Genomic DNA, 23,177 nt, shown 5'->3' on the forward strand with positions numbered 1-23,177 from the left:
CAAGTTAGTTTGTGGTTGTGGACGGTAAAGATGTGGGTAAGTTAGTCAGATAATAGTATGTGCTATGATTCAGTCATTGTGAACCTTTGGAGGGTTATTTATCTATTGTGGGTGACTAGAGTTGATGTGTGGATCAGTGGTAGACCTATATGGATGTGCATTCTGCATCGAGACGACTTTGTTGACTTCGAGTTGCTATTGGTGAAGGATGTGTTGATTCGGTTGTTATTGAGATATTAATGTTTTGAGGTGATCTATGGATTACTTTTCTGTGTTGCGAGACGTTATGATTTGTTGGTTATAGGCACAGATGATGCGGTTCCATTGGGGTTTCATAGTGGAATTCGAGCGAGAAGAGCACTAGGTATTGTTCGGTGGATGGCGTATCGGTTATGTCCTTTCGAGTTGTGTGGTGTTATGTAATTGCCTCGCGGTGGTTATGATGATTGCTTTGGTTTTAGACATCATATTGCACATGATTGTCGATTTTGAGTATAGTAACTTAAGGTGTCTCATGCGGACCAGTGTTTGGATGAGATCACACATTGGAGCGAAGCTATGTGGAAGTATGATCCTACGGGTTAGATTCGTATGTTCTATTTCTACAATATGTGGCGAGTTCTCATCCTTGTGTTGTGGTCGTATTAGTGAGCTTACGGTACAGCTCTTTCATTTGAGTCATTTTCATGATTTGAGTAAGTTCGGATTGTGGCTTATTGGTGCACAGATAACACAAGTCGTGGCTTTAGTCTGTATTGATTTGTCAATGTCACCATAATAGTTGCGTTGGATTAGATGAGATCGTCGGGATATAGAATGAGTACAATCATATTTGATTTCCGCATGTTGAAAGGATAATATCGAGGTCCAGCTCAGAAATTTGCTATAGTCTTTGACAAAGGAGAAGTGGCTTCATAAATGGTTGATATGAGAAAAACGGTTATGGATTACTGCGTGTTTCATTTATCGTTGGCAGTAAATGAAAGTTTTGGAATGAGACTTTAGTTGATAAGAGGTTTCCTATTGATATTCGGTTGTCGTGTGCAACTGCTGTGATTAAAAGTCATTGCTGCAAGCGTTTGAGTTATGTGGTATATCATGTAATCACACTGAGGTTGCGGGTATGGGTTATTACAGCTTGTTCGGGCTTAGTCAGAGTATAAATGTGAGATTCTGATCTTGTGGATGATTTCAGAAGTGGAAATGTGGTTCTAAGGTTCATGGGCTAGGTTGGACTGCGAAATTTCAGTTACATTGTGTTGTCGGACCTATACGAGATAGGGTGACATGGGATCACCCCCGGGTATGTACATGGTAAGGTTATTCAGCGAGTGGTTGGCTTTTGGAACAACTCTGGGCACGTTCGAGGACGAACGTATATTTAAGTGGGGGATGATGTAATGACTCGACCGGTCTTTTTGAGCTTTTGCACCTTTCTCGTCAATTCTCGGTCATGACTAGACCCGTGTGATGGATTATGACTTATGTAGATCATTAGTTTTGGTTTTCAGGGTAATCAGAATGTATTTGGAAGAACCGTTCTCAGTTTGCAGCTTGAAATTTGAAACGTTTGACCAAGATTGACTTATTGGTATATGATCTAGGATTGGAATTTTTAAGATTTGGTTAGCTCCGTTAGGTAATTTGGGACTTAGGAGCGTGATCGGAATGCATTTTGGAAGTCCGTGGAAGGTTTAGGCTTGAATTGGCAAAATTGAGATTTTGGCATTTTGCAGTTGAAAGGTAAGACTTTGATATAGGGGTCGGAAATGGAATTCCGGAAGTTATAGTAGCTCCGTTGTGTCATTTGTGACGTGTTTGCAAAATTTTAGGTCATTCGGACGTGGTTTGGTTGGGTTTCTGATCAAAAGCGAAATTTGGAAATTCTTGAAATTCATAGGCTTGAATCCGATGTAATTTTGGTGTTTTGATGTTGTTTTGAGCGTTCCGAAGGTTGGAACAAGTTTGAATGATGTTATGGGATATGTTGTCATGTTTGATTGAGGTCCCGAGGGCCTCGGGTGAGTTTCAGGTGGTCAATCGGACCATTCCATGTTGTTTGGAGTTGCAGGTTTTGAGTTTCTGCTATTGCAGACTATTCCTTCGCGATCACGTAGGGAGTCTCGCATCGCGTAGGGCTGTGATGAGGACAGGTCAGGTTGTTCTTCGCGATCGCATAGCGTGAGTCGCGATCGCGAGAGTTGGGCAAGTGGTGCATCGCGTTCACGTGGATCTATCCGCGTTCGTGTAGGTTTAAAGTTTTGAGCATCGCGTTCATGTGGACCTCACTGCGTTCGCGTAGATTAAATTTGAGGGCCTGGTAGATTGTGCTTGCGATCACGAAGGAAGTCCCGCAATCGCGATGAAGGATTTCAGGTCTGGGGCAGAATGTTTAAAAAATGAGTTCATGATTTTTGGTTTATTTTCTTCATTATTGAGAGATTTTGTAGCTTTTGAGAAAGATTGAAGAGGGAATCGAAGGGAAACACTTGGAGGTAAGATTTTTGAACTCAATACTCGATCCTATGTTGATTCTTATTTGTTTAAGCATGAAATATGTGGAAATTAAAGCCTAAAATTAGGAAATTAGGGCTTGACTTTGGAGAGTGTAAATTGAGAATTTGAAGGGGCAATTGAGGTCCGATTTTGATGTTCTTGGTATGTATAGACTCGTGAGAGGACGAGGACTCTATTGATGTAACTTTTACCAGATTTCGAGAGGTGGGGCCGGGGGCCGGTTTGAACAATTTCAGGATTTTGATGTAAATTGGATATTTTCGAGTGGGCTTTGTTTCCTTAGCATATTTTAGTAGTTTTGTACTGATCATGGCTAGATTTGGAGCATTCGGAGGTCGATTCGTGAGGGCGAAGGCATCACGGGCTAGAGTTTGGACCGGATTGAGGTAAGTAATGATTGTTAATGCTGTCATGAGGATTTTAAACCCCGAAGTTCACATGGTTGTGCTACCTTGAGGTGACACACAAGCTAAATGACGAGCGTGGAGTCATGCACCGCTGGAGATTGTGACTTGGTCCGTCCTGTACGGCTGTTAAGTCGCGTAATTTATTTGAAATCTTATGATATTCCATATTTTATAGATTAATATTATATTTTGGGCTATATGCCATATTTGGGGCCTTGTACTGACCTGTTGAGATCCTTAGGGGCATTTTCACTATTTTTCCTCACTCTATTTGTTTTGTAAGCATATTCTCAGTTATGTTTTACCTGTTTATTGATTAAATCTAGTTTTATCACTTTACTTCTGAAAATGTGAAAACTGTTTGGGCTGAGTTCCCTATTTTACTAATGGTCTGAGTGATTGTGAGGTTGATGACTGAGATAGACCGAGGGTCTGATTGTGAGGGTACTTACTGAGATAGACCGAGAATCAGATAGTGAGGTTAATGACTGAGAGAGGCCTAGGGCCTAGTTGTGAGGATTATATATTTATGGATCGGGCTGCACGCCGCAGCATATATATATATATATATATATATATATATATATATATATATATATATATATATATATATATATATATGGATCGGGCTGCACGCCATATCGATATAGCGCTTGGGCTGTAGGAGCCCCTCCAGAGTCTGCACACCCCCAGTGAGCACCGTCGACGAGATATATGGATCAGGCTGCACGTCGCAGCGTTATATGGATCGGGCTGCGTGCCGCAACGGTTACTATATGGTACTTATTGAGTGTGACTGCTGATTGATGAGAGTTGACTCTCGAGTGACTGAGAGGCTTGCCCGATGGGCTGTATACATATATATGTATATGGATCGGGCTACACGCCGCAGTGATATGTTGGATCGGGCTGTACGTCGCACCGATATAGCGCTTGGGCTGTAGGATCCCCTTCAAAGTTTGCACACCCTCCGTGAGCACCGTCGACAAGATATATGGATCGGGTTGCATGCCGCAACAATATATGGATCGGGTTGCGCACCGCAACAGTTACTATATCACATTAGCATTAGAGCATGGATCGGGCCAGAAGAGTGAAATTAGCGTTAGAGCATTTATCAAATCGAAATATCACATTCCGTGAAATGCCCCTAGCAACAATTAATGGTTCTAGAATGACTTCGAGGGTACGAAGGTCATATGTCATCATCCCAATTTCACTCTTCTGGCCCTTTTCCTTCTTCATTTTCTTTTCTAACACCGCTTGGTTTTTCATTTCTTTCCCCCTCTTTTCTTTCTGATTATCGCTCTCTTTTTTGTTTCTCTCATTTCTCACATGCACAATTTCATTTCTTTTTTTTTTCTTTGTTTTTTTGTTTTCAAAAGATGATTCGATCGAACCCTATGTAGGTTGCCTACATATCATGCCCCTCATGAATCAAATCACGCGTAGTTCTGGAAAAATAATGGACAAAATAAACTAAGAAACAAAAAATCTTTTTGGAATTTTCATTTAATAATCTTTTTTGGTTTTTCAAATACAAAATAGGAAGTACTATAACAAAAGACTCAAAAATCTTAACTAGACTGACAAACTCGATACTACTGTACAAGACTAATAATTAAAAGACAACATAAAATAGACTAAAAAAATAAAAAGTTTCCTCAAGCAACTCGTGCATGCAATGGCCTTGACTAGAATGGTCCTAGGATATTTGTCATGCTCAAACTCTAGCAAATTGATCCATACCTGAATGAGAAAAATAAGATCAAATAGAGTTAGCGGCTCAAGACACTATACGATGCCACAACACCTCCTATGGGACACATACAAGACGCGATTGGGCCATTTGTGAAAATTAACTTATGTGGCCAAGAGTGGATAGAAGTGTAGACTCAACAAGTTGACCCCATAGACATGGAAAATGCCTCACTAAGTCTTATATGGATTCAAATTCCCAATAATCACGGCCAAAAAAATTAATTTGCAGAAATGACCCATTTTGCAAAAATGGCCTATGTAGCCGAAAGTGACTAAAGATGCAAACTCAAAAAGGAAGGACCTTAAAGTAATATTACACCGATTTGTGGACTCAAGATCCTAAGACATGGGCAATTGAAACATTTTTGCGAAAATAATCCAATTTTGCAAGAATGGCCGATGTGGCCAAAAGTGGCTAGACATGCAAGATTTGGCTAAGACCCGTCGAAGCCAAGAACCTAAGACTTACTAGGAAGATCGGACCCTATGTGGACTGCCTACATATCCCACCCCAAAAGATAAGAATCAGGTATGCGTAGTTCGGGAAGATTGGATATGGGAGAAAAAAAATATTTTTTTGTCTTTTCGAAAAATGATGGAAAATGTAAAATCTTTTTTGTATTCTCTTTTTTTTTTTGGAAAAATGATGGAAAAGTGCAAAATCTTTTTGGATTTTTTTTTGAAATTTTTGGAAAATAATGGGAAAGTGTAAAATCTTTTTGGATTTTTCATTTTCATTTTTTTTCTTTTCTTTTTTTTTTTGTTGAAAAAGTAGTGAAAAAAAATATAACTAGGCCCTACTTGCTTCGTCTTTCACCCTACTTTCCCAAACATCGGTCCGTCAAATGACCTTTTTACCCTCAAAGATGCAACATGTATCACATAGGGATGATTGAATGTCTTTTTAGGCCACAAGCCCATTTTGACAAAATTTGGATAGGCTTCCTACAAAGGGACACGGTACCTGGGACCGAGCCCTGCTAGGTCTAAATGACATGATGCAAATAAATATGACCTAAAGGCTGACCTGAGTTTGGTGTTCACTAACAAGGCAATTCGGGAGAGCGTATGGTCGATGGTGGATGCTCAAGCTTTCCACCCACTCCATACGTCTGACGCCCCCTCCCCCTCCTAAATTAAGGGTGACTCAACAAAGATTTCGTGCACGCGACGCGTACTCCGAGACTTGTTGCAGAAAGAAGACCCATGGTTATGCAAATGATGACAGTTTATAAAACAGTAACACATTAAGAAAAGCGATAAACAAATAACCAACAAAACAAGAAAATAAGACAAACAAAGCAAATAAAGAAAACAAACACCTCAACCGAATTTCCTAAAAGCCAACAAGATCAAGTACCAGCTCAAACTTACAACTCCCCAGCAGAGTCGCCAGAGATGTCACACCCCTTTTTTTACCAACCTCACTAACCCTCTTAAAAATATTAAAAGATTTAGTAAAGCTTGAAAAGGGTTTTCTAATTAGAACGTGACAAAAATTGTATTCAAAAGGAAAATAACTCAGAGTCGCCACCTGACTTTGATTTCGGTGTGCCAGGTCATCGTTTTTTTTAAAAAAAATGATCTTTCCTTTTAAAATATTTCAGACTCTAAAACCAAGTCCACACCAGATATTCGGGTAAGAGGGTTCATTTGACTCGGGGAGAAGGTGTTAGGCACTCCCCAATTCCCGTAACTAGTACGGTCGCTTACTTGATCAAGTTGGCTTTTAAAATATTTAAGTTGAGGTAAAAACACATAAAGAAAAAAAATAAACACGAAATAGGTTTGAGGTCGTCCCCACTTAATAAAAGAAAATAGCAAAAAGAAAAACAAAATAATTGCAAAAGTACTACAAGTTCGCTTTCGGCCTCTAATTACAGAATACTACGGGGCATTCCTCGGAATAAAATATATACAAATCCTTCGGGGCATTCCCCGGATAAATTTAACTAAGGGAACGACCTCTCGCCTCAAAACTTAACAAAATCCTAAAGTTTGCCTACCCAGGTGTGAGTGGCCTAATACATGCTACTAGCGATAAACGATAAATAAAAGTAAGAAACATTTCCAATTCAAATTGTCATTTACGTTTAAGCCCGAACCCTTCATTCAAATGCTATAAGAATTCAACAATGTTTACATAAAATATTCAACTCAAATAGACTTGGAACAAAATATGGAACGTCAATCACAAATTAGCAGTTAAAGCATGAAACTCAAGCAATCATAAATCACACACATGAGAGCTTAAAGAACAAAGTAAAGAGTTCACCTCAAGTGGAACCCAAACGGTGATCAAAATTGAATTGATGAAAGATCCCCTTGCAAGAGACAATATTGTGCAATCCGATAATAGCACTTCAAATTTACACCGGGACCGCGTATCTCGAGCGGAACCTCAGACTCTGACCTCGAGCAGATCTCGGAGTTTTAAATTCAACGGCCTCAATACACCTTTAAGGATTCTTACCTTGAAAACCATTAATATTGCAAAGACTAACTTATAAGGACCTATATCCCACCTTCTGTGCACCAGTATACCACACAAAAAATACCATTTCATTACTAAATAAAATAATCAAAATTGTTATTAAAGAACTTTTAACTTCATGCAAGTTTGGACATAAGCCAAGAATTGAGACTTTGACTAAAACACTTGATAGAAATTATATTAATTGCTGGATTTATCTTGGCATTTTTGTGTGAGTTCTATGGTGCCGGTTGGGTGTTTCAACGGCTGGGATTTTCTGGTTTTAACTTGGGAGGAAGCTGTTAGAGGAGTTCTGCTAGTTCTTAGGGGTGGTGGTTGAGAGGTGGGGCTATGACTGTGTGTGTGGCTGGTTCTTAGGGTGTTAGGTTTGTTCTTGTGTATGTTAAAGAAGAAGGAGAGACTAGGGTTTTTTCCATACCTCGGTTTTTGAAGAAGGGGTTTTGGAAGGGTTAAAGAAGAAGGGGTAATGGGCTAGGCCTTGTTGGGCTTTCAAATTGGTCTCAAAGATTAAAAATCAATAGCAAATTACTACTAGAATACTAGTAATTGACTTTAACTAACATAAAATTTATATTGATATGAAACCATCATTTTTCAAAAATTATATATTAAAATGAAAGCAGAGAAAAGTTAATTAGAATGATAGCAAACTTAGATTAATATTACTACAAAAGACTAATGGCCTTAACTTAAATACAAAGATAAAAAATTAAAAAATATTTTTGTATTTTCAAATTTTATGTTCTACTATTAGACTAAAAGTGAAAAATAAGCTAAATCCTATTAAAATAAAAATAAGTAAATATTTTTAAAAATACTACTTTTAAAAGTTGTGCGGGTCAAAAATTACGTGCTTTCAATTATATATGGTATTGAACCCCTATTGAAACTGTTGGAAAGCATTTTTAAATGATTTTTACCAAAAGCTAAATTTTAAATGAGACGATTGACTCGTATTCTGATTTGAAATCTTGTTGTTCTTATTGAGTTTATCATAAATGTGGATTCATCATTTCCTACTGCTCAGTCTTTATTTACTCTTATTACTTACTGGGTTTGAGTACTCACATTGCACCTCGTGTGCATATTCAGGTATTTCGGAACCCGGTAGCGAGTGTTGATTGCTCAGAGGCGGAGTCGTCGGAGTTAGCAAGGTGGCTGCACGACGATCACAGCACTGCTTTCCTTCCTCTCATTTTCATTACTGTTTTTAGTACATTTTTTTAGACTCTTGTTGTATTCAGACCTTGGTAGATGCTCCTGACTAGTGATACCCCGATGTCGGGCTTGTGTAATTTTTTCGCACTTTTCTTTTAAATTTTCATTATAAGATTATTGGTTTATAAATGGTATAAAAACAACTTTTATTGGAAAATGGTTGATTCAAGAGTTATGTCGGCTGGTCTAGTTTCACAATAGGCGCCATCACGACCGGGTCAGTTTTGGGTCATGACACTCAATGTTCTGCATGAGGCTAGTGTCAAACCATCCCAAAAGTCCCGGAGTTGCATCCAGAGTTCAATCCTGCTATGTTGACACTTTCGCACTATCTCCTTAAACCTTTCCCAAGCTTCAAACACAGTTTTAGTCTCGTTCTAGTAGAAGTTATGGATTTCTGTTCTAAACTTGCACGTCTTAGCTAAGGAGAAATATTTAGCAAGAAATTTTCTGGTCATCTCTTCCCATGTTCTAATTGATCCCTGGGGCAAGCTTCGAGGCCAGTGCTTGGCATTATCTTTGAGTGTGAACGGGAATGCCCTTAAAAAACTACATCTTGTGACACACCATTATATTGAAAGGTGTTCATAATCTCCTCAAAGTCCATAAGATGATTGTTTGGATCTTCGCTTGGCTTTCCTCTAAAGACACAACAGTTTTGAAGAGTTTTAAGCAACCCTTGCTTCAACTCAAAATTGTTGGTTGCAACTGGAAGAGGTCTCACACTTGATAAACCTTGGTTGTACACCGATCTAGCATAATCGTCAAGTGGTCTCCCTTGGCCGGTAGCTATGTTTCCGAACTGGTCTGTACCCAAAGGCTGATTATGTGCCATTCTTTGAGCCCTCTCTTTTTCATATGAAATTTCTGCATCTCTAATAGCTGCTTTCTCAACATCACGTGCAGCTTTTTCTCTTAGTTGGGCTGCCTCTCTCGTAGCCAAATCTTACATTATCATCATCTCCAGCCATATTTTCTTTGGTTGAGGATTGCCCAACCTTCTCTAAATTCTCAGGGAGATTTCTTTCCTTCCTCAACTATCACAATTGTTTCTCGATGTCTGGTTCGTATGGTTGCACTTCCTTCCTAGAAGATCGAGTCATACACCAATCTAACATATAGCCTGCGCACAGTCAAAAAACACCAAACGTAAAAAGAGAAAAATAAATAAAAAGAAAAATTCCTGAATTATCACTACAAACTATTTCAAACATTATTGATTGTCATTCCCCAGCAATGACGCCAAATTGACGAGCTTGAAACACACACTTAAATATGCTCGTTAGTCGAATATAGTATAATATAATATCGTATCCATAAGTATTGGGCTTTTACTCAGACTTCAAAGCTCTAAATAACTCGAATTATCTCCATAACATCTTCTACATCACTCGGAATCACTCCTGCAAGACATAGAACACACAATTAGTGCAAAATACTAGCGATTAAAACTCAAACTCAATTAAAATGAAGTAAACTAGAGTGTGATAAGTGACTAAAATACAATATTATAGCCTACCATCAGTATTCTGGGTATAATCAAATTAGAATTCACTTAAAAAATTAAGAAAAAAACTCGTTTATCCCAAAATGTGGCACATACTGCTATAATATGATGCCTTTCGGGCATAAGAATACAGGAGCCACTTACATAAGGCTTGTTAATAAAATGTTTGAACAACAAATTGGTAAAATAATAGAGGTATATATTGATTATATGTTAGTCAAACCTCTTAATGCAGGAGATCATTTGGCTCATCTACAAGAGATTTTGGATATTATGAGAAGTACAACATGGACCTCACTCCTGAAAAATTTTCTTTGAGAGTTGGTTCCGGAAAGTTCCTGGGGTTTTTGGTCTCTTAAAGAGGAATTGAAGTAATCCTTGATAAGATCAAAGCTATCGAGGATATCCCAGATCAATTGACAAGTGTGAAGGAGATTTATATCAAGATCCTCAAAGAAATGTCATCATTTCTATTCACTCTTGAAAAAGAAGAATGTTTTCGTGTGGAATCTTGAATGTTAGCAAGCATTGAAATATATAAAAAGGTACCTATCTTGTCCTCTATTGTTGTCAAAACCAAGGGAAGGTGATCAACTGTTAATTTATCTAGCAGTATCAGAGGTTGCAGTAAGTGTAGTTCTGAGCCGGGAAGAGGAAGGTACTCAATTTCTCATTTACTATGTTAGTAAAATTTTATCGGGAGCGGAGACACGTTATCCACACCTCGAAAAGTTATCCTTAGCTCTCATAGTCTTCTCTCGAAAGCTTAGGCCTTATTTTTAGTTCCACCCAATAGCCGTTGTGATGACTTTTTCCTTGGGGAACGTCCTTCATAAACCTAAATTGTTAGGTCGTTCGGCTAAATGAGCAGTAGAAATTAGTGAATTCGATATAGAATATAAACCTCAGACATATACCGAGTCATAAGTTTTGGCCAATTTCGTGGATGACTTTAGTCACGGACTGATACCTTTAACTACTAAAAAAACAGTACTGGTGCCAGAAATTGTATCAGGTGTTTGGAACTTGTTTACAGATGGAGCTTCGAATGTAAAAAGGTCCGATCTTGGGATAATGTTAATCACTCCTTCGGGAGAAATCTTGAGATAGGCTATTAGAACTGTACCATTAACTTACAATAAGTCCAAGTGCGAGGTTTTGGTTGCAGGACTTGAGTTAGCTCAGGGACTAGGCTCCAAGATAATTAAAATAAAGAGCGATTCTCAGTTGGTAGGAAACCAGGTATATGGTATTTTTCGACACCAAGGAATAGTGCATGCAACAACACTTGAATAAGGTTCAAGTACTGCTTTCCCGGTTCAAGGAATGGTCGATCATCCATATTCCAAGAGAAGAAAACATAGAGGTGGACATATTTGCCAATTTGGGGTCGTCCACGGAAATGAAGGGATCTAATCTCGGTATGGTAGTTCAATTGCTGCATTCGATATTAGACGTGGAGGGATATTATGAAGTTAACTCAATCAACCAAATTTGGGATTAGATAAATTAGTTTATAGAATATTTAAGACATGGGAAATTTGCCTGAATATCCAAAAGCATCTCGGATGCTTCGGACCAAAGTTGCTCGGTATTGCCTCTTTGATGGTCAATTATACAGGAGGTCTTTTCATGGACTATTGTCTCAGTATTTAGGGACATCGAATACTGATTATGTGATGAGAAAAGATAACAAAGGAGTATGTGGAAATCATTAGGTTTAGATTCTTTGGTTCTCAAATTAATAAGGGTTGGCTGTTATTGGTCCCAAATGGAATAAGGATCGAAGGCATTTGTAAAAAAATGTAATAAGTGTCAGTGTCATACACAGTTAGTGCATAAACCGATAGATTTTTTGTATTTTGTGGTGTCACTATGGCCATTCATGAAATGGGGGATGAACATAGTTGGTCCCATGCCATAAGGGGTCGGGCAGGTAAAATTTCTTTTGGTTCTAACTAACTATTTTACTAAATGGGCTGAAGTAGGTTCTTACAAAAAGATCAGAGAGTGAGAAGTAATTGATTTCATATGGGATCACATCATCTGTCGGTTTAGAGTACCAAAAGAAATTGCATGTGACAATGGGCCGCATCTTATAAGTTCCAAAGTCACAAAGTTTTGGAAGGATTAAAGATTAAACGGATTACATCTTCTCCATACCATCCAAGTGTTAACGAACAAGCAGAGTCAACTAACAAGGTAATGATTCAAAATATCAAAAAGAAGTTAGAAGATGTTAAAGGTAATTGGCTGGAAGAGTTACCGGGAGTACTATGGGCATACCGAATGACAATGAAATCAAGCACGGGGGAACACCATTTTCATTTGTGTATGGTGCGGAAGCTTTCATAACGATGGAGATTGGGGAACGGACCATAAGGTATTCCCGAGAAAATGAGAATGAGAATAATGAAGAAATATTGATTAAGTTGGATATGCTCGAAGAACACCGAAATTTAGCGTATGTGAGGTGGTGGCACAATAGTAAAGAACGGAAAGATATTACAACCGTAGAGCAAATCTTCAATATTTTAAAGTAGGAGATTTGGTTTTGAGAAAAGTAACTTGAAGTAGTCGGATGTTAATGCTGGGAAGCTGAGACCAATCAATTGGAACATGATTGGAAAGGTTCATATAAATTGGAAAACCAAGATGGAGTTAAATTACCAAGAAATTGGAATGTGACTCGCGTCAAAAAGGTTACTTTTGAAGATCCTTGCTGATACTAAAAGTATGTGCTATACTATTTTTTCCTTCAACCAGTTGTTATCCAAATTGGGTTTTTTCTTTCAATGAGGGAAAAATGTAAAGCATACTATGAAGAAAGGGTCATCAGCGATAGCAAGATCTCCAGTGTTCAAATTCTCATACTTAACATCCGAAGTGTCACGAAGACCATGGATTGTTAGAACCGGAGGCTATATCTTATCAGGACTGGGGACTGCATGATCATCTCTATAGAAACTAGTAGTACAAGTTAGCCACATATATTGGCAGCTTTATTTACTTAAGCAAATGAATGTTTATGTAAATGTACTTTTAAAGATTGAAGGAATAAATCAAAGTCCTTTTGTTTTTATCTTATTTCTTGTTCAAATCATCTGTTAAATTATTTTCTATTTGAAAGTTAATTAAACTTCACATGCTTGTGTCAGAATGAACATGAGACGTCCTCTTCAAGATCACTGTAAACATAAGGGCCTCTCTTATGAAACCCTCATAGTCAAAGGGTAGATTCTGGAAGTATGAATGCCCGGATTAAAGTTATCGGATGTAAACAAAATTCGAGCTTTAGCAGTTAAATAAAGAAGAATATTTTTGCATAAAAACTAATCAAAAGATTTCTTTCATTACTTAAACTGCCAAAACATATTTATTTAGTTTGGCATAGTTACAAAGGAAAAGAAAAATATATGCATCAATTATTTTTGTTTACAGAATCCGAAGGAAAAGAAGTATTTTCTACTTCTTTTGTAGATGAAGGTTGGTCCACATCCGTTCTTAGGCCTTCATCCTTATCATTTTCTTGTTCTTCTTCAAATTCCTCTTTGGTTCCCGAATACTCGGAGTTGGTGTTCTAAGAGCTTGAAGCGATAGGCCGAGCAACCATGTTCTCGAGAGCAGTTGTCTCCAATCCACGAGCCTTAGCAATATAATCATCTACGTTTGCAATGAGTTCTTTGGCCTCCTACAAAGTCTTCTGCCTCATGTGATAAATTGCATAAGTTTTCTCGAGGAGGAAAGAGTCTTATTGATCTTGGAGTTTAACTCGGAATTTCTCGATTTTGGATTGAAGCTTATCATTTTCAGCTCGCACAACGCTGATCCTAGAATCTAGGTCAATATTTATTCTCGCGTGAAGTTGGTTCTGCTCCATAACCTTGTTGAACCTTTCTTCCATCTTGGCTCTCTTCTCCTCGACATCATTAGCCTCTTCAGTTTTGGAGCGTAAGCTAGCTTTCAAGTTATTAACCTTCTCCATAAAAGCAGACTCACGCTAGGCTGCGACAGTTACGATATTATGCAATTCAACACACTTGGCCTTTTTCTCCTTAAGGTCCTCATGTAATTGATCGGCTTCTTGACCAACACCAAAAGTCCAACTCTCCTCCCCTCTCTTTATAAAAAATGATTGCTTTTGTTTTTTGTTGCTTCTGTGTATGTATCTTTGGAAAACTAATCTTATTATTGGATACTTTGACATGTTGAATGTTTAGGAGAAATTAGGCAAGCAAAGACTTAAAGGTAAAAGGTTAAGTCAGATTATAAGGTTCACCTGCTTAGTTACTTTAATGTTTTGAGCGTTACCAATTTTAGACTAACAAATTTAATGAACAACAGCTTCTTCTTATGTTCACCACTAACAAATTTCAGTAATTTTTAGCTTTTGACATATTCGAAAAAAATGAAAAAAATTCCCTTAGAAAATCTTCAAATGGATCACGTATAACACAAAACCGTTTCAAAGAAATAAAAGCAGTCATGTATAACCGAGTTTGTAAGGAATAACAAAAGAGTTTGAAAATACGAAGGCCTTCTACTAGATGCAGTTTTTATGAAACAAATAAGATATATTCGTTTCAACCAAAAGCATATTTTAAGTAATCTTTTGTTCCACAAGTTATGAAGTCTCACAAATAAATATCACCCTTTTAAATGGAAATACACAACATTTAAAATAGAGTTTTCAAACAAGACGTAAAATATTTTTAAATTCTCACATAGCAATTTCAACCAATAATCAACTGGAATATAGACACTTCTTTCCCCGAACCTAGCCTAAGTGTAAGGATCTACCTCAGGTAGATTTTAAGGGATGTCGAACACCCCCCCCCCCCCTAGAATAACTAGAAACCTTACACAAATCTCACCAGTTAGCAGACCATTAGGATAAATAATTTTCACAGACTTTTAGGTATTCTAGTATACCTTAAATATTATATGGCACCTCCTTTTATCAACTTCAGAAGAACCACTAGTTGTATTTTATTTTGACCCGTGCAAAATAGGGTGCAACAAGCCTCACTCCACTAGATGTTGTTTAGTAGCATTTCTAGGAAGTGCTTTTGTGTCACTACCCAAAATCTTACCGAAGTCGTGATGGTACCTAACACCACTTGCTAAGCAAGCCAACAACACATATGCGAAAATAACTTCAACAATAATAATAAATAGTCTCAAATACCATAATAGAATAAATAAATAAAGTTAAAATAACAATACAACTGAGAACCACCCTAAAATCTGGTGTTAGCGAGTACATGAGCTCTATAGAATGCGTAAATACAAGGTCTGAGTCAAATACAATATTGCCCAAAAGACTAAACATCAATAACATGAAAATAAGGAGAGGGACTTCATGACGTGCGAATGGAATAACATTACTACCTTGAAATCTCCAACTAGTCCGGATCCGTCTCACGGGCAACTACCATGACCAACAATAGTGGATCTACACATGAAGTGCAGAGTGTAGTATGAGTACAACCGACCCCATGTATTCAATAAGTAGCAAGCCTAACCTTGGGCGAAAATAGTGACAAACTTGACAAGGTCTGATGTTCACTTTCTACAACCAACAACAACAATAATTTCAGAATAATAACATATAGGGGAAAAGCAACTCCAATAATAACAAGTTTAACTCTAACATAATAAGAATAAATATAAGCATGCTTTTCAGGAATATCAGTCAAGGCATCAGCTTTTTCTACAGAAATCACTCAAATAGAGATTTATCAATGTAAACCATGCTTTAAAGGCCTAAGCATCAAATAGATATCAAATACCAAATAGCATGAGAAAAATACAACTCTATCCCTACATGACAATTATACATGCCAAATAAATAATTTTATAGATAAATCATCAACTATAAACAAATCTCAGTACATTCATAGTGCCTGGCACAAGTACTCTTCAGTCACACTCTCAGCACTCTCACGGTGCCTGCCATAATGCCCCTGAATCATACTCTCAACACTCTCACACTGCTTGGAGAAATTTCCATGGATCATCACATACACTTAGCACTGGACGAGTGCCTAATATAAGTCCCTAACTAAGCACATCTCGTGTGCCACCCACAGGTTATTACTGACTCTGGAAGGATGGATCCTAGCACAAGCACTGATCAAATCTAAGTCAGCGATCATTATCACTTAGCCTAATATAGGACCTGACGCATGCGTCACCTCACTATCAATATCACTCAGCCCAATATGGGGCAGAGCGCACACGTCACCTTACTCAACACAGCTCTATGGCCAAAAGACTAGTCAACAATCTGCTCAAGTCTCCATATGCCAACATCTCACAGAAATATAATTCTATATACCATAGAAAATATATCCAACGTGCCATAATTCAGCTTAAACTTGTGTCACGCACAAGGACAACAAAAACATGTGAGATAACATATACAAAGTGCACAGAGACAGAGATATAACAAGAAAATATAATATCATGATTGAAAAGTATAACTACACTAAGACAAATAGCTCAACATAGAAAAAATATCCCTATCATGCCTCAACAAATATGCAAATAGCCTAGACATGATTTATAGCATGAATGATAGCTCGCATAGTCATACAAACAGAGAAAATGTGATACCGAAGAAGCATGATTGCAAAATAAGGCATATAATAGCCTAATATCTACTTTAGTCATATATATCCATGGTGCATGCATATGTTCTCGTGACCTCGCATATACGTCACCCCAACATATAGCAGTATCAAGCCTAGGCAAGATACTTACCTTATTTGGGCTAGTCTTCAACCACGAATTGCGTCAAATACCTCTATCTAGGCCTCCAATCGTCCAAATCCAAGCCAAACATCATCCAAGAAAGTCAAAAATACCATAAGAAGCGATCCCAATACATAAAGCTTCGATCTTTGATGAAATTCCAAAAAGTCAACCCGGGCTTACGTTCCCAAAATCCAAATCCAATACCAATATCTGTTGACCCATAACCTATCAAGTCCAATATGTAATTAGTTTTAAATACCTAGTCCAAATCGGTACTCAAATTCTCAAAATATACTGCCTTAAAATGTCGACAAAAATCCCAAATTTCAAAATTTCAATTTATTGGTGTAGAAATCCATGGATAATTAATATATAAAACCAAATCTAAGTGAAAAGCACTTACATCCAAGGTAGTAGGGAAATTTCTCTTCAAAATTTCCTCTTCTCGAAATGTAAGGCTCAAAGCATGAAATAATAGGTAAAATCCTTAAATTGGCAATTAAAATACACTGCTCAACAGCACTTCACGATGCACAATTCTACTCTACCGCTGAATCCCCTCTAGGCAAACACGGTTCATACTTGGCGAACGCGAAGGCCACAAATCTTGGAGGATATGCCGAGGGCATACACTATCTATTTTGGAGGTCAGTGGGATCAGATTCTACCTTTTATGGAGTTTGCCTATAACAATAGCTACCAGTAGAGCATCCAAGTGTCTCTGTATGAGAAATTATATGGGAGACGATTTGGTTCTCTAATTGGTTGGTTTGAGTTTGACGACGCTAGGCTATTGGTCACAAGTTTGGTTCTTGATGACTTGGAGAAAGTGAAGTTGATTCAGGAGCGCCTCGTAAAGCATAATCCAAGAAGAAGAGTTATGCTGATTGGAAGGTTCAGGATGTAACTTTCATGGAAGGTAACAGGTTCTACTCAGAGTTTCTCCTAGAAGGACGTGATGAAATTTGGGAAGAAGGGAAAGCTGAGCTCTCGGTATATCGGTCCTTTTGAGATGTTGGAGAGAGTTAGTGAGGTTGCCTCCAGACTTTCTTTGCCACCAGTTTCTCAGAAGTTCATCTGATCTTTCATGTTTTCATGCTTCAGAAGTAGTAAGAGGATCCGTAACATGTGTTATATTTTAGCTCAGTGTAGTTGGACATGGATTTGACTTATGATGAGGTGCCACTTGCCATTTTGGATAGACAGGTTTGACAGCTAAGGTCGAATAATATTCCATCAGTAAAGGTTCAGTAGAAAGGTCAACTACTTGAGGAGGAAACTTTGGAGACCAAGCATGATATGCGGAGCAGATACCCTCATCTTATTGATAGCACAGGTATGATTCTAAACGCATTTGAGGACGAATATTTGCTTAAGAGTGGGAGAATGTAATGACCCTACTGGCCGTTTTATATATTTTAGCCTCGTTCTCCTATTTGATGCTTTTCGTATGTGTATTTAATATTATGTGACCTGCGGTGATGGCTGTTTTGATTTCGGGAAAGTTTTAAACTAATTTGGAATACTTTATTCAATGGTCGGAAGCTTAAGATATAAGAGTCGATCGAGGATTGACTTTTGTGTAAATTACCTCATATTTGTGATTCGATGGTTTCAATAGGTTATTGGGGTCGGATTGTGTGTTCCGGGATTTAGAGCAGGTTTGTTATGTCAATTGGGACTTGAGCACAAAATTTGGGGTTATTTCGAGTTGGTTAGACGTGGTTCAGTATGAGTTTTGAAATTTTGAAATTTGGTTAGTTCATTAAGCTTGAATTATGGTGCGATTTTTAATTTTGATATAACTATGTGTGATTTGGGACCTCGAGTAGTCCGTGTTATATTTTGAGATTGGTTGGTGTGATTGAAAAGGGTCTCAGGGACCTCGGGTGTGTTTCGAATGGATTCCGAATTGTTTTGGAACTAGTGGGTAGGCCATGTCTGGTGTTTTTGCACCTACAAGGATTGGTCCTTAGTTACGAGTTCGCAGATGCGGATAGGGGTTCGCAAATGTGAAGGATGGAGGAAGGCAGTAGTGTTTGCTGGTGAGTTGGGCGCACATGTGTTGATATATCTGAAGAAGAGGATGCATATAAGAGAAACTGTGGACACAAAAGCGAAAGGTCGGCTCTTTAGTGAATCTCACAGAAGCGAGACTTATGTCGCAGAAGCGGGCTTGCAGTTGCGAGCTACAGTCGCAGAAGCAAGATTTGCTGTGCAGTGTATTAATTTCAAGGGTTTAGCTTTTTTTATTATTTTGGGATTAGGAGCTCAAATTGGGGCGATTTTCACCCACTTGGATTGGGTAAGTGTTCTTGACTTAGATTTGATTTTTATTCATGATTCTATCATTGATTTTGACTTTTGGTTGGTGAAATCTAAAAGAGAAATTTGAAGATTTTGACTATGATTTTGAAGAGTGAAAAATGGACATTTAGGCTACGATTCGAAGTCAGATTTGGATGAAACTTGTATATTTAGACTTGTATTTGAATGGACAATCCGGATTTGTGACTACTATTGCATTTCGGAAAGCGGACCCGAGTTGAATTTTTTCAACTTGATAAATATTGGAGCTTTATTCTTTGGAATCGATTTCTATACCAGTGTTTAATGTTATTGGGTTATCTTTTACTAGATTCGAGCTGTTTAGAGGTTGATTCGCGTGGGATGGTCTTTTTGTAGTATTCATTCACGTGTTTTGAGGTAAGTAACTTTTCTAAACTTGGTTTGAGGGTAATTTTCCCCATTGCCTATGATATTTGAGATATGTTGGGGGTGACGCACATGCTAGGTGATGGGTGTATGTGTGTACACCATGTTTATTCATGATCTTGGTAGACCATAGGCTATTATATTCCTTATTTTGCTATTACGCTCTATTATTTCCATGTTATCTCTACTTGTATGACTACATAAGCTATTATTTATGCCACAAATTATGTCTAAACTATGTGCTTATCTGTTTAAGACATGATATGGCTATTCTTTCTATACTGATCTATCTACCTTAATTATGGTCATATTCTCAATCATGAAGCAACATCCACATATTGTATCTCTATCTCTGTGCATTCTTTATATGTTATATTACATGTTGTTTATGCCCTTATATGTGTTACACGGTTTGAACTTAGGACTATAAGGTGTGAACATTTGAAATTTGAGGGGGTGATGACTGATCTTGGGCCATATAGCTGATTTGGCACTAATACCGAGTTGATACATATGCCAGGACCCATGTTGGGCTGAGTGGTATTGATTATGAGGTGATGCATACACCAGGACCCATATTGAGCTAAATGGTATTGATTATGAGGTGACGCGTGCACTAGGCCCCATATTGGGCTAAGTGATATTTATTGTTGACTTAGATCCAACTAGCGCTTGGGCAAGGACCCACCCCTCCGGAGTCAGTATTAACCGTGGGTGCATGCATAGGGTCATATATGTGCTTGGGTGAGGGACTTGTGTCTCGCACCCGTACTATGCTGAGTATTGTTGTTGTTGTGTGTCATGGCTGAAGGAAAACTGTGCCAGGCACTATACATATGTTGAGGTTCAATATACTTGATGATTTAACTGCAATGTTGTTAATATTTGCGTGTTTAATTATCTTGCAGGTACCAGGTTGTGATTCTCCCTCGTGTTTATTGGTACTTGATGTCCTTATTTAATGTGTTGGACTTGGGATCACTAATAAATTGATTAAGCCATGTTTAGATGACTTCTGTGAAAGAATTTATGCCTTAACTACTATTATTGAAAAGAATGCCTATCTTCCTTCTATTTGTGAAAAGGTTGAATTTCATATGGCTTAAGCTATTTTTCCATACTATTCTTATTCCGTTATTGTAATAATTGATTATTGAAAATGAGTATTGGACCTTTCGGAGCTCATCACTGCTTTTAGTCTGAGGTTAGGCTTGTTACTTATTGAGTACATGTGGTCAGTTGTACTCATACTACACTCTGCACTTTAGATTCAGTACTGCCGAGAAAGGTGATTGCTAGCCAGTGACACCAGCACCAGTTCTTGGAGCTTTTTAGTAGGCCGTGCTTTTAATAGTAATTAAGCATAGTACAAATAATTGTTCCCTTAAAATTAGTCTAAGTGTTATGGATCTACCTTAGGTAGATTTTAAGGGGTGCCTAACATCTTCTCCTTAGATGAACAAGGTGACGACTCTCTTTCATCAACAATAAAGAAACCACAAGGTGAATCCTATCTTGACTAGTGCAAAATAGGGTGCAACAACTTATGTTAGAACGACTTAATTAATTAGTTGTCATTTGTGTTCCTTATTTGGTATCAACAGTACTTTTACGGTGTTCTTATTGCTTTACTGTTTGTGTCACATGTTGATTCTCGTTGCCATTGACTGGTTCATGCTTTCATTATTAGCTTTATACTTCTATACTGCACATGTTATTTTGACTAGTAGGTGTCTTGACTTGTACCTCGTGACTACTCTACGGAGGTTAGTCTTGATACTTATTAGGTACTGATTGTGGTGTACCCATACTATATTTCTGCTTATTTTTGTGGAGAGCCAGGTATTGGAGATATCAGACTCGGGCAGAGTTAGCTTATTGATCGCGAGGATTTAAGGTAGAGCTTCTTGGTTGTCGCATTCCCTTGGAGTCCTTTCCTTTCATTGGATTATCAAATTTTTATTTGAACAATATTGTATTTCCATCCTTGACATCTTTCCACGTATTCAGCTAGAGTTTGTGACTCTGTATTACCAAATCTGAGGAGGTTGTTATGATTATTGTCGCGTAGACGTATTTTGTTTTGGTTTCAGTATTCATATAAGACATTGTTTCAAATTATCATTGTTAAAACTGGCTTAATCATTTTTAGTAATCGTCTTACCAAGTTTTAGAGACTAGTTGCCATCACGACGCCTAAGGCGGGATTTTGGATTGTGACAATGTCATGCTCGGTCTCCCAGGCCGCCTTCTCGACCGGATGACCCTCCATTGAAACTTCACTAAAGAAATGTTCATTGAGCTCAACTTCCAGTCCTATCTGTCCAAGATAGCCACTGGCTCCTCAATACAAGTTAAATCTTTGTCTAATTGGACTGAGCTGAAGTCCAACACATGAGGCGCATCACCATAATACTTCCGGAGCATACAACATTGAACACTGGATAAGCTGCAGATAAGCTAGGTGGTAATGCAATCTTGTAGGCCACCTCACCAACTTTCTCAAAGATCTCAAAAGGACCGATATACCTATGGCTCAACTTTCCCTTCTTCCCGAACCTCATCACACCCTTCATGGGTGAAACTCAAAGAAAAACCCGCTCTCCAACTATAAATGCCATATCAAACCTTCCGATCAACATAACTCTTCTGTCTAGACTTGTTGTACAAAATCGATCCTAAATTGACTTGACTTTCTCCAAGGCATCTTGAACCAAATACCACTAATGAACCTAGACTCTCCTGGATCAAACCAACCAACTAGAGAATGACATCATCTCCCATTTAGGGCCTCATAAGGAGCCATCTGTAAGCGGCAAGAACTGATCCCAAGCACCCCCGAAATCCATAACTCATGCACGAAGCATATCCTCTAATATTTGAATAGTGCGCTCGGACTGCCCGTTTGTCTGGGGTTGAAAATATGAACTCAACTCAACCTGTTTTCCTAACTCACACTGCACAGCTTTCCCAAAGTGCAATGTAAACTACGTGTTCGAGTAAGAGATAATTGTTTACCTTGAAAATGGTAATTATAATTAGATTTGATTGTGTGGTTCTAAAAATATGTGATCTATTTTTATTCTAGTTGTTAGGAAATAGATGCTAAGTAAGAGATTAGAAAATGAGATAACAGCCTGTAGATAGTGTAATAATCAAACCAAATGGTTGGAGATCGGGGCCTTGAGTTTGCGTATATGGGGCCTCGAAGACGAATCAGACGCCCGGTCGAGGGCAATCGATGGAGGATTAACAGTTATGATAGCTTTGATAGAAGCCTTTTATGACCAATAATGAGCAATAAATGAAGAATAATGAATAGAACACAATGAATATAAGCAATAAATGTAAGTAATGAGATCAAGAGAATATGTTAGAGAGCAAAAAGAATGTTTTTGTATATTCAATATTGAGCATCAGATCCCTTACAAAATGACAAGGATCCCCTTTATATATCTAAGTGGGAATCCCAACATAGTACAAATGCATTTATTACCAAGATACATGGTTGGTACAGCTAATTAATGCCACGGTACGGGCTTGAACTAGCTAAATAGACTAGGTCAGCTTTTAGTCATATGCCTTAGGAACTTCCCACTTTTTCACCATAACTATCGATCTGCATTGCCCCGAGGTTGGACGTCGGTAGCCCCTTGGGTGTGAATCTCAACCATAGTCTCAATATTTTGGAAACGTGCTTACAAAACGTTGTATGACCTAAAATAGGACCCTCCGATTTTACCGTATATAGATAGTCCTCGCATTTCTTAGAGTGAAACGATAAGAAACGACTTTGATA

General features: G+C 38.0%; 1 long non-coding RNA gene across 1 annotated transcript; it reads right to left on the reverse strand.

Moving 5' to 3' along the window:
• Nucleotides 1-4,404: 4,404 nt before the first annotated feature.
• Nucleotides 4,405-7,645, reverse strand: LOC107816438 (uncharacterized). Its single transcript, XR_001654963.2, has 2 exons — nucleotides 6,961-7,645; nucleotides 4,405-4,673 (listed from the first exon to the last, which is right to left on the reverse strand). It is a non-coding gene; the product is annotated as an uncharacterized LOC107816438 (long non-coding RNA).
• Nucleotides 7,646-23,177: the final 15,532 nt, after the last annotated feature.

Source organism: Nicotiana tabacum, chromosome 11, assembly GCF_000715075.1.
Source record: "Nicotiana tabacum cultivar K326 chromosome 11, ASM71507v2, whole genome shotgun sequence".
NCBI lineage: Eukaryota > Viridiplantae > Streptophyta > Magnoliopsida > Solanales > Solanaceae > Nicotiana > Nicotiana tabacum.